The sequence below is a fragment of the Carassius carassius genome, chromosome 5 (assembly GCF_963082965.1).
Source record: "Carassius carassius chromosome 5, fCarCar2.1, whole genome shotgun sequence".
In the NCBI taxonomy this organism is placed as follows: domain Eukaryota; kingdom Metazoa; phylum Chordata; class Actinopteri; order Cypriniformes; family Cyprinidae; genus Carassius; species Carassius carassius.
Genome location: NC_081759.1, coordinates 38747019 through 38760257, shown reverse-complemented (window position 1 = coordinate 38760257; position 13239 = coordinate 38747019). Strand labels below are relative to the sequence as shown.

Here is a 13239-nt window from a genome sequence, read left to right as displayed (position 1 = left end):
TGAAGTTTAAAATGAATTGGTCTATTTATCTGTCTCTGTCTGTCTGACTTTCTGTCTGTCAGCAAGGCCTATAAACCTGCAAGACTTTTAAAACGTTTTGTTGTTAAATTAGTTAATTGAATTGAATTCAGTGTTACTTCATTTTATTTATATGTCCATGCATTTCAAAACTATTCTGCATCATGCTTGGTTTTATGATTCAACACATGAATTGAAATTAAAATTGATATCTTGGATCATTTTAAAATGAGTCGTTATTATTGACAACAGCCCTTATACGCCGTCAATATAACTTGTAGTCAAGTTTTAGCCAAAATAAACAATTGCTCACAAAACACCACAATTAAGAGCACTTGTACGGAAAACATACATCTCTCTTTGACCTTTACTGCTGCGCCTGAGGCCACACAGAGCCATCAGCCACCTGTAGTGTGTGTGTGTGTGACACCTGTGACCCTAAACCCGACTCCCTATTTCTCAATCTCATCAGAAGCTCTTTTTTTCAGCTTGATATCTATTTGCCCTTGCCCTCCTCCATGCTCTCCATCATCAAGTTGCCCTCGCGCTCTCAATCTCTCTTCCTCCCCCTCTCTCTCTCTTTTTCTCTCCCTCCCTCATTCTGTCTCTCTGTCCTCTGACCACCTGACACCTTTTCAGATCCTTTTGGCAGACAGCACACGTTTCACCTGGCAGCGGAATTCAGTGATCCAGCCCTATCGATGGCAGATAAATCAATGTTATCTCTTTTTCCCATGCCTCGGTTTCCATCGATTTCGCTCTGTTACCTTGCAGTTTGTGAAGACTCGAATCTTGCTCAATTAAACTGCCTTACTTCTCCAAAGGAACAAACTGTAACGTAAGGATGAGGAGGGAAAGATCAAGGAAGAGGGTAAGAGAAGGTTGCTTCGGTTCAGATTTAATTCCTCAATGTAGCAGAAATGTCAAGTGACAGTTTTGTCAGAAGGAGCAGTTTTTCCAAATCACAGATGGGACATTTTGCCATTGTGCATCTCAGAAGCTGGTGAGTCATATAAATGCCATTTACCAAGACAGCCTTCCTGTATAGTAAAATCTCAGAGAACAGAGAGTTGTAGGTTTATTTTACTTGATTTTTTCCTTAACAACATACAATAGATAATAAAAAGACCAGGGCTTTTTAATCGGTTTAGTTCTGTACTCCCTAGTGAACCTATACTACAAATACGGTTACATATTTATGTACTTAATAAAAATACCCTGCATTTGTACTATTGGTATACTAAACCAGTATACTTAAAGTCTGCTAAAGTGGAATAACTAATGTTGTGCTTTTCTTCACTTTTATTGTGTGGAAGTAGTGCTAAAGTCCAACTACAGATATACTGAATTATAATTGATTGTGCTAAAGTGGAGCTATTGCAAGTATACATCAGGTACATTTTAAATATTGTGAAGAATCACTCGACAAGTTTTGGTTTCGAGAACAAAAGGCCCCGGAGGGTGGATTTTATCTACAATAATAATAGGTGCAGGATGGCAAGCCGGTGCGTGGAGGCTGGTGCTCACGGTGCTCTTCAGTGCTCAATCCAAGTGAAAGTGGGTGTCCAAACGTGCTCCAAAGTGGGTGGGCTGTCGGTCACTCGCTGCTTTCTGGAGAGAAATGGTTAGTCCAGCGTGCATTTGGTTCAAGACCAGTGACTGTCTTGTCTGCTCAGCATGTGCTGCTTAAGAGCAGTGTTCTGATGAGATGCAGCTGTGACCGATCAGCCGGCGGTGAGGACGTGCAGGTGTATGCCGTTGGTTGCCAGGGCGACATCAATTCCTCCTAGGACGCTCGTCACAATATCCTGCATTTAAAGATCAATATTATTCAAAGATCATACAATCCTCATCAATAATGATGTTAAAACACATTTTAGGCTTTAGTTTGGAAAGAAAATAGGGTAAACACATATTGAATTGTAGTGAGGCATGTTGTCTTAGTGGAACCTGACATAGTAAAAGTTAATCAAAACTGAAAATTTGCTAAAATGTACTCACCCTCAGGCCATCCAAGAGTTTCTTTCTTTATCAGAACAGATTTGCAGAAATTCTGCATTACATCACTTTCTCACTAATATATCCTCTGCAGTGAATGGGTGCCGCCAGAGCGACAGTCCAAACAGCTGATAAAAACATCACAATAATCCACACAACTCCCACTCTATCGACTGATGTCATGTAAAGTGAAAAGCTGGGTGTTTGTAAGAAACAAATCTATTAAGAGGTTTTACCTTTAAAACTTTTTCCATAATAATGCTTCCTTCAGTAAAAAGGTATATCCCCTGTTGTCATCTCACATGAAAATCCACCAACATTTATTTAAAACTTTTTTGGACTGTTCTCATTTGTTGATCTTTGCATATTTCTCTCCAGATCCAGACCAGTTGATTTTTTCACTGGAAGAAGCTATATTATGGACAGAAGGCTCATATTTTAAATCAACGGTTTAAAGTTAAAAACATTAATGATGGATTTGCTTATTACCAAAACACAGTTTGCACTCCACCATACATTAACTGATGTTTTGGAGTCATGCTGTAGATTGTTGTGATGGTTTCATCTCATTCTGACGGCACCCATTCAGTGCAGAGGATCCATTGGTGAGCAAGTGATGTAATGCTACATTTCTCCAAATCGAAAAGGGAGTACATTCAGCAAATTTTTCATTTATTGGTTGAACTATTACTTTAAACAGGCTTTTAAAGCAAAACCAAAACAATCATTAAACTTCAAACAACAAAGATGAAAAATAGGTGAGCTTAGGGTGTATTCAAGCACTTTAACTGACACAACAATCAGTTTTTATTAAGGCTAGAAAATAAACAGCGGTTTACCATTTTGGTTGTTTTCAGTGAAGTTTCACTGAAGAAAACAAACCCCTTTTCCTTTATGTTCTCAATAAAACTCAACCTTTAAGCAACCCCCATATCAATATTACTATTCACTGATTCAAAACTAAAAGATTTTCACACCGACCTGACACGGATGCCTGCTGGGCTGATTTGAGATGTGAAAGGCATGGAAAGGCATTAGTCAGAGCTGCAGGCTGCTGTCAGAATTCTTCCTTAGGCGTCAGCTTCTCCCCATAAGATCAGCCTATAGGATCTAGCCTTCTCTGATGTTTTCAATGTCAAACAGTCAGAATTACTGAAGCTTAAGAAGAGGTTAAATTGCTTTGAGAGAGATGGACAGACTACTCTTTTATGGAATAGAATAAAATAGAATAGCTCTTATGAGTTGTCAGTGTGCATGATTAAAACTAAACCAGTGTGTCTAATGTTGTCTTTCAATCCCACTCTTTCCTACCTGGTAACCATGCAATCTCATGTCTCTGAGAACAATCCATCGGTAATCAATTGAACTCCTGCTAAGACATGCATGTGGGAGAGCATTTTATCTGTTGATTTCATAAACAGATGACTCGACTAACATGCCACACGTGCTTGCTCAAATTTGATTGGAGTGGACGCAATTTGCAATAAAGATTGAACGCGAACAGTCTGGCTGCATGAGCGCGCATAAAAGCAATGAATTATGTATGCGCGAGACAAAACAAATGTGTCAAATGTCATATTACACTGGATAATTTCCCACTGGTGGAAAAGCAGCATTTTAAACTGAAAAAAGGCTGCAAGCGTGTAAGTCACAGAGTTACAGAAAAATGCATAAATCATATTCAACTCAGCTAATGACCAAACTTGCAACCAATCACCATATTATTGTGATTTGATTACTTTAAAAAAAAATAATTAATTAGTAGTAGCTTCACAATATTAAAAGGAAGGTCGACAACATAGCAGGCATAACTATAAAGAATAAAATAATACAACCTTTATGGGTTGAAGGTAGCCTATACGAGTTTAAGTATTTTAAGAATAGCTGTTTTTTCCAAGCCATTGTTAGATGCCAGCTGTTTTCTGTCATAGTTATGCAAAGATTTAATTGAAAAAACAGTAGCTACTAAACAATTTATTGTTATGGTTTTAAACCCATATATAACTTCAGAATGATTTTAAAGTAAGTCTGATTTTTCTGGTGGCTGTGCTTTAAAATGAAATTATTATAATCTTAATTAAAGGGATAAAGGATTTTGAAAGTCTGACAGTAATCAGTTTTGAGTAGGCCTACTGTAAGGTTAACGCCTGGTTAAAGGTCTGAAAATGATTTTTTTTTTTTAAGTAATCAAATGTAATCAGTAAGGATCCATTACTTTAATAAAGTAACTGGAATAGTTACACTAGTTATTGAATTTTAGATTTACTTTACATTTATATTTAGTCATTTAGCAGATGCTTTTATCCAAAACGACTTACAAATGAGGACAATGGAACCAATCAAAAACAACAAAAGAGAAATGATATAACGTACAAGTTTTAAATTAGGCCAATATTATAAATGAAAAAAAAAAAACAGACAGAATGGAAAAATAATAGAGCAAGTTAATGTTAGAGGCCTTTTTTGCTTTTGTTAATTGTAAAATAAATAAAAAGAAAACAGATAGAATACAAAAAGATTAGAAAAGCTAGTGTTATTATTATTATTATTATTGTTTTTTTTTTAAGAAAACAAGCAGTAAATGAATAAAGTGCAAGTCTTAAAGGGATAATAAAAAAATAAATTAAAAAAAGAATACAATATGAATAGAGAGTGCTCCGGAGGGTCAAATAAAGATGGAAGAGATGTGTTTTTAGCCGATTCTTGAAGATAGAGTAACTTGTAATCTGTAACCTATTACATTTCCAGAGTAACCTTCCCAACACTGTGCATATATATATATGCCAATAAATAGTTCATCTTTTATTTGATAGTTATTGGCTGTAACCTTTGTTAACGCAGTCCCCAACAGTTTCACAAGACCAACGTCCAGTCCCTGAGCGTTCATAATAAACGTGTTTTCTGATATGACGTTTGGACGCTGACAGCGTCACCGTGGTAACAGCCCTCAATTACCAGTGATTGGACGACCCGTGGGAATATTTAAATCACCCCGTGCGCTGATTGGCTGGTGGGCGGTCTTTAGAGGCGCGAGAGTCTGCACCGTTCCGGGTTTTTGTCAGTCTCGGCTCCCCGGCGCAAGGGTGAGGCGCAGTGCCTGCGAGCGTATCACAGAGACGCGGAATACAGACAATTTATTGATTCAAGTTGATTTATTCCTGCTTGATATTACCTTGAACAAGAGCTGCAACCTTTGGAGTCCTTCAGAGGAATAATTAAACGGACAGCGGAGTTGAAATCGCGACGGAAGGTTTCCGTTGAAGGGGATGTAGAGAACCGCTGGAAGTGAACGGTGAATTCTGTTCTCGAGGATTTAACGGCGTATATTACATTCCTGCACCTGCTCTCCTGTTAAAGGAATATCGCCTTAAACACAGCCAGGGCTTTCTACTATACAACATTCAGTATATGCCGAAAATAAAACATTCCTCTTGATTGTATACGCCAAAGTCTGTTCGCTCTTTGGATTTAAGAACATCTGCGAATCGGAGTTTGTTTAATTGGCAAAGCACTTATTTATTTATCGGATTCGTGTCAGCAGAATAAGCTGTCGTTTTTACTGGAGTTGGCAATTTCATACTCAGTCTTACTCGGAGATTAGAATCCAGTTAGTAAACGGGTAAAAATCCTGACCGACGGAATCATTCACGGTAACGTTAGTTTCAAAACGCAGTTAACGGTTTTGTTTTGTTTTTTGAAACAGCCTCTCACTTTGATCCGCCGTCTCCTATTTAAAGAAAAATAGATCGGATTCATTAAAAAAGAAGATATCTTATAAAAATTGCTCAACAATCCTTCAGAAGAAGCTGTTTTTCTTTTTTTTACGCGTGTGAAGAACGCAGAAAATCAACTTATAATAAGTCAACTGAATATACCAGGGATTATACATTTTTCCATTTCATCTAAGGACACAATGAGATATTATTGACCCCCCCCCCCCCCCCCATTATTTCCCCCTCGTCTGCTCTTTCGGCCGCTTCACGTTCAGTCCTGTCATCGCCAACCTGCATGGAGGTCTAGTCAGCACCACAGAGCGATTTATGGTAAATATATTCTCCCCTATTCATTATTTCAGCCTTAACTGATCTTTTAATAAAAATATGCATGCTTGTTTTCCCCATAATTAAGCAGGATTCAAGCACTCATCATATTTTAACGCTCCTCGAGACGTAGGATATCAGTAGCCTACAAAACGGTAGATTAAAAGAAAAATAATATTCCTTTGAAATGTATTGTATTGGCCTTAAATAACATCTATGATTCATAGCAGATTACCACAATTTTATCACGGAAACAATAAGCAAAGTTACTACTGTGGTTATCACAGTGATATTTTTTTTATGGTAGCCTAATTTAGATACATTGTTGCGCTCACTTTGAAACACATTTTGAAGTGTAGGCTACTATAGTAAAATCCCAATTATGCAAAATGTGTGATTGCAACTTTGACTGAAAGGTAACATAATCGCCCTTGGATGGTGATTTTTAGCAATGATTGGCTTCATTTGAATAACGCTTCGCTTCTGTCGCCATAAAATCGTGTGAAGTGGTATCGGGTGGCGTCTTTTGGGTCCCTCACAGAACATACAACCTTTGTTTCACGGTTTTACCTGTAATAAATGATGGAAGTGCATTAAATGGAGGTGTCGGGCGCTGAATGGCCCCAGGACGCGCTTTGATGTGCACCCTGGGTGTTTAAAGAGTGCTCTGACAGGATGAATGCTCTCAAAGCATAAAATCTGGTTTCAACTCGGTGGCAGGCGAGGGAATCTGAATAAAAGGTGCGAAAGTCTTTGCCAGCACCTCCTCGTCTTAGTTTCAACACGGACTGTGTGTCAATGATTTCCTTTATGACTTAATCGCTAACTACTGAATTGAAATAGCAGTGCTGCTGGAGCTCTGCTGGGCTGGGAAGTGAAGGGTTGGAGGTTCAAGTTATCTCAGTTATCTCAGCCCTTGAGCAAGGCACTTAACCTCAGGTTGCCTCAGGAGGACTGACCCATATGAAAAGAAAGATGTTTTGGGTAAAAGCTTCAGGTAAGTAGTTTTAGAAGTGGCTCATGGCAAGATGTGAAAGGTTTGATTGATTAAATGCTTTGTGTGTTCAAGGCCCGTTTGGACGGTGGGCTTGGTTGTCAGCAATCTTTTTATGTAAAGCTATTATCCCAGCACTCGGATGTCAGCTGTTCCTTCTCCATGCACTGTTTGCAGTTTCCAAGAACTGATGTTTTGCATATCCTATCTATGAAATCTAATCAGTGAACGATTGGATACCAGCTTAAGTGCAGCTTGGGTTTATTTAGATGTTAAAGAAGGTCAGTTGGGCCAAAACAATGTTGTTGTTTTTATTTATTTACAGAGACTTCAACCCGCTTTTTACAGTCTTTCATAGATCATAAAATGGTAGTTAAACTTTTAAAAAAATAATAAAAGTTTTTTTTTTTTGTAGAGGTGCAATATAAAGAACCATTATGGGCTCCTCATAGAACTTTTCTGTGAATCATTTGTGTAATACTTTACACTATAAAGTTTTGATGGATGATAAATGTTCTTCGTAGCACTGTTGATGTTAATAAAGAAACTTTATTTTTAAGAGCGTTAACAAACTATTCCCTCAGGGCCGGCTCAACAGGAGGCCCCTGGGTAGGTTTGACCAACCTAATCATGAGCTTGACCTACCCGGAAGGTCCTATGGCACACCTTATATCTTTAAATGTTGCTGTATAGTTCTTGAACAATTAATATTTAAATTTATGCATTTAGCAGACGCTTTTATTCAAAGCGACTTACAGTGCATTCAGGCTAACATTTTTTACCTAACAATATCTGATGCAAAACAGCCTCAACTTAAGCATATTTTTAATTCATTATTAAAAATAGCTCAAGTAGTTTTATTCCCCCACCATACATCACAATTTAAATGTCTCGCGAGGCCCCCTGTCTTTTCTCCGCTGCTCTGACTAATGCGATTGGCCCCCTGCTCCACGGTGGACATTCCACTCTGCAAGTCATCACTCCGGAGGCTTAGGGCTCTGGCTCTTAGCTCGACTCCAGCATGTGGCCTTCCTCAGGGCCTGGCAGCCTCATTACCCCAGCAGAGTCCCTCACTCTGAGGGCTGCGACTCCCTCCACCCGTGGAGACAGCACCTGTCAAGGAGTATGCTCGCCACTCTATTGAATAAAACATCCAGTGATGTACGAGTGGAAAGGTTCACCTCCGGGGGCCAGAGTTGCCTCATTTCCTACTCCTGCTGCACATCCGTGACCCGCTGAGCAAATTGGCCCGGTATTAGCTCTGTGGCTCAATCTCACCTAAACAAATAGAGCTTCCAGCATAATGCTAATCTCAACTGAGCTGAGCGTGCGTGGGGGAGATAGCTGGTGGTGATATGGTACGGTCTAATATTTAGGTCACTGAATGGCCTCAGCATTGTTTCTAATTCTTCATAGCTTATTTATTTTTTCCTTTTTGTCACATTCTCTTTTTTGTTGACTTTTTCCACATCTGACTCGATCATGTTGGCACATTTGCACCCATTATTAGTTTCGAGAGTCAAACTTGCATTTTTCCTCGTGTGCCGTAGCTATTTTTTCCCCTCTGGGTAATTACGAAGAGTCTGACAACAGAAAACTGATGTCAAGATGATTTGGAAGGACTTCATGACCTGAAAGCCATTCAAAAAGAAACTCAGTTGATTGTGCCACCGTCAGCAGAAAGGTCTTTCTTGATGGAGAAACGCTGTTTGGGTGCAATTCAGCCTCTGCCGACTGTATTGAAATGGAAAGATCTTAATAACATTAAATCAAGAGCGAATTTCCAGAGGTATGAAGTTGAACTCGTACCCGTTTCACCGTTTCTGCTGCAGATGTTGATGGATAGTTTAATTTCACTAGGATATTATTAAAGAAGCGTGAGCTGTTCATTTGAATATAGAGATAACTGTGTAGATTGATGGATTGATTGGCCATGGGGTGAAATCACTCAACCACTTTCTTATTAAAACCAGTGAGAGCAAGGGCTTCGCTCATGAATATAGTTATAGTAGTAAAATTTTAATTTCCTGCTTTATATATTAATCTGTTTTTAGGTATTGTGTTGGCTGGTATAGTCCTAGTAGTTCCCTGGTCGAATGATCAAACCTTTCTTTCTGGAAATGTATAACAGAGAGTAGCTGTTCTGTATCTGTAAATAATAAGCTTTTAAAGAAACACATCTTTTGCTTTACCTCCTTTCCCTTTGTTCCCCCGTGGGCTTGGTGGAGCAGTTAGTTGGATGGATGGGGCAGGACATGGTCCTTGAACTTATCTCTCTGGAGCGCCCAAACAGTGGGTCATTAGGTACAAACATCTCACTATCTCTCAAGGCGTAGGTCACAGCCTTGTCCTCACATGCTAGTTTGCCTTCTGATAGGACGATACTAAGTTAATGTATGAAGGAAACATGTGCATGTTTAGTATATTGGGTTTGCTTATGGGATGTGTTATTTAATTCCCTTTTCTGGTAAGGCCTAAAAAAAAAATTCGTTTGGTTCCGGTTTCCGACCGACCCTGTCAATTTATGTGCGACCCAAATTTATTTTATGAGACTGGGGAAGAACGGTCTTTCACACATCGTTAATTAAATTACAGTTTCCTTTAAATGCTGTTTTACACTTAATTAATCTGTTAAAAACCATTAAGTATTGCATCAAAACCCTTTAACTGTCAATTCCTAAAGTGAGCTATAACTTAAGGTTTGGAAATCGTAACATTAAGAGAAACACGGGGGGAGGGGGGAGTCAACAATATATCGCGGAACAGAGAGGGCACTGACAACATGCTGACAGACAGGACATTAACATTACCAGCTTACTTTTAATATGAAACAAAGTCTCATTTGGTTATTTCACCTTTCAAATGTGGTCATTTTTTAAAGAAATGTAAACAATAAATACCGTTTTGTGGCTCTTGAATGTGTCGAACAGATCGCTGTAAGTTAGATCATCAGTTAAAACTAACTGATCGTCTCTTGCTTCTAGTTAATTTATAGCATCAAAATCAAATAAACCACATAAATGAACATAACAAAGAATGTTGTTTGACTACAAAAAGATGTCTGTACACTCCGTTTTTCAAGTTCAAATCCTCCATGTTAATCTACTATGAGATCGCCTGTCAAACTCCCGCGAAGGCTTTTTGTGTGTGTGTGTGCGTTTTGCGTGTCTATGGCAACAACAGACTTTAAACGGGAATACAGAATCACTGTCGTAAAAGTACCGGTACACACATTTAAAATCAGCGCGCGTGTGTGTGTAAAACTGCCACTGGAGAAAAAAAAAAAATAAAAAAAAATATATAAATCCCTACCGACCAATGACCTCAACTGACAACCAACCGGAACCAAACTTTTTTTTTTTTTAGGCCTAATGATCAAGAGGCCATTGCCATCCAAACACGATGTTTGTCATCTTTTGAGGTTTAGTTGAATTTTAACTCAAGATAGGGTGGGTGTGGGGTGAGGCAGGACCTCATATGGACCTTGTCCCAGATTCAGCTGTCACCCTTGGTATTGTTCAAAATGAAAGCCCTGATGTCCACAGTAGAACACCAAAAAAGTGTCTAAACTTACTGGCTGCTTTTACCTTCACCAGCAGAATGGGTCTGTGCATTTTTTGAAATCACTGGTGCTTTGAAAAAATGAATAGACCAATTTACCGCGGCTGCTGAGAAATATAGAATAGAAAAGAGTGTCAAAAGAAAATGTCTTTGTTAGTTGTGAAAGTGTGGTGAATGGATTGTGAATACTCCTGTCTCGCTGCTCTCCTACAGAGCTCCTCCTGCGAGTATTGAGTGTTAAGGAGGTGCCATTGTTCCGGAAAAGCTATTATATCTGTGCCCCTGGTAATCCGCAATTCCTATCCTCTCTCCTCCACTCCGTTCTCCGAGCCGCTCGTACAATGCTAATGTTCCCAACATCTGTTAACGCGCAACACCTGTGGTGGAGGCTGTTTGATTTTCTCCTTTATGGCATTCCATTCTCCCCTGTCGCTACATAAAAGGCTCAACCCGCGTTGCTTTCGTAGGTGATATTGATTAATAGTGTCGGGAAGAAAATCCAAGCATGAAAATGGTGTCAAGATGCGCTGCTCTAAATGGAATTTCAGGATAACGCATGTTGTTGTTGTTTACTTGACCTTTGCTATGCTGCGGTTTCAATTTCAGCAGCTTTATCCTCATCCAGATGAGACGCCGGGCTGCGGCTTGTTGATTTTGCCGTTCCAGGCTCTTTCCATCTCTGGCGTCTCTGCAGCTTCTAGGAGATGATGTTTTCACAGCCTGTTGAAGAGCTTTGCCTTCTCCATAGATCCCAATGCTTTGGAATTAGCAAATTGGTTTGGATAGTTTGGCTTGTTGACAAAAATCCTAGTTTTTATGTGCTGTTGAAGATAGATCAACAGTGAAACGCTTAAAAGTGCAGTTAAACTCCTTTTGAGCATTTGGAGGGACTGTTCTTTCCTCCCTTCAGGCTGAAAGAGAGACCTGTGGACATGTTTGTCATTTCATGGCTTTGAGTGCAGAGGAAAACGGCAGATTAAATGGTGTGTGTTCAACTTCACATCCTCTCTGCTTCATAGCTAATCGCACTAGCGAGCAGGAATCATTTTCAAAGAGTGCCCTTTTGAAGGGCAAATTGTTCTTCCTAAAAAACAAACGGCTCTGTAATCGGCCTCCTGGGCACATTGATTTCCTGCTGATGACAATGGGGGATGCTGGGAAAGTGGCCCTCCACGCTGCTCCCGAAGGACTGAAAAGTTTGCCCGGGCATCACTCATTGAGAATTACAGGAGTGTGTTTTTTTTTAAATAACTTTTCTGGAGAATTCATAGTGCATCCTGTTCCTCCTTGTAAATGGAGCAATTCAATTTCCATGAGTTACGGCTTCGTGTTTTCAGTTAGTGACTTTGTACTCCCTTCACTATTGTTTCTCTGCCAGCATAATTCAGCAAAATGCAGTTCTGTTATATGCTGTTGCCAGTGTTGGGGAGTAACTAGTTACATGTAACGGCGTTACGTAATTTAATTACAAAATTAATGTAACTGTAATTAGTTACAGTTACTAAGAAAAAATGAGTAATTAAATTACAGTTACTTATGAAATTTTGAACGATTACAAAGTGGATTACATTTGAATATTTACACACATCCACATACAGATTTAAATGATTCCTTTCCCAAATTGCACTGACTATTCTGAGACATACCGCCCTAATAATTTCCGGGATGCGGAAACACAAGTCTAGTTTGTAGAATCCAATCATAAAAACGGAATGCCTAACGCGGACGGAATATGCCACATTTTGGATGACTAAATCAAAAGTAGGTCAGTACACTTGAATCAAAACATGACATGGACTAGTGTCTGTGAATATTAAGCCCCAAAAATGCAATATATGACTCCTGCACGTTCTGCGTGTCTGTGGAAATCAGGCGCGGACTGGACACCGGGAGAACCGGGACAATTCCCGGTGGCCTGGCAGCCGATTTTGCCCGCTATTTTAATATCATTATTGTATAATTGCCTGCCGAATGTACTAAAGCGATCATTTGCGAATCCGCCATTTGATAATTAAATCTCTAATAAATCATGAAGTGTTAGTCATGACTTGCGCGCTCTCCGCGCCTCCGGTTTGGATCAGACTTCGAGTGTCAATGCAAGAGAGTGGACTGTAGAAGTGCACAGCTGGAGCAGAGATGCAGAAGTATACTGTTCAGGGTTTCAGGTCAGTTTCATCTGTAAAGATGCTTTTTTGTCTTTGTTTTTTTTATTTATTTAATCAAGCAGCAGCACGTTGCTCATCAGTCATCACTCAAAATAGGCTACTATATAAAGGACATCGTTATTATCTGTAGTAATGTTACAGTAGTAATTTAGCTGAAAAACAAGCACTTTTCTTATAGGTTTAGGGGGAGCTACCGACAGACAACAACACAACCCTTACGAAAATTAACGTTTTAATATATTACTATAAATCCAGAGAAAATGGTTACTATTGTTTAACTGTGGTAACCAAAAATTTAAAATGATTTTACAAATTGAGTTATTTAAAAATAAATACAAATCCATTTGCAAAAAACAAAACAAGGTTATTGTATATAGGCTAAAAAAAGCATGGTCAATTTTTGTAAGGGAAAAACATGACTCGTGTACAGTATTAGGATTTTTCTATAAAGATATTGTAGTAT

The 13239-nt window shown here is 39.0% G+C and overlaps 1 protein-coding gene across 3 annotated transcripts in view; it reads left to right on the top strand.

Annotated features, from left to right (window-relative positions):
- LOC132141585 (protein FAM222A-like) overlaps positions 1–13239 on the top strand; it is a 91449-nt gene that overhangs the window by 20115 nt on the left and 58095 nt on the right. The window contains exon 1 of one of the 3 annotated variants that reach the window (XM_059551236.1): positions 5055–5308. The exons of 1 other annotated variant lie outside the window; for it this stretch is intronic. The gene's annotated coding sequence lies outside the window, so the exon portion shown is untranslated. Of the gene's footprint in view, positions 1–5054; positions 6060–13239 lie in introns of those variants that run through there. One more of the 3 variants, XM_059551234.1, reaches the window with a different exon arrangement.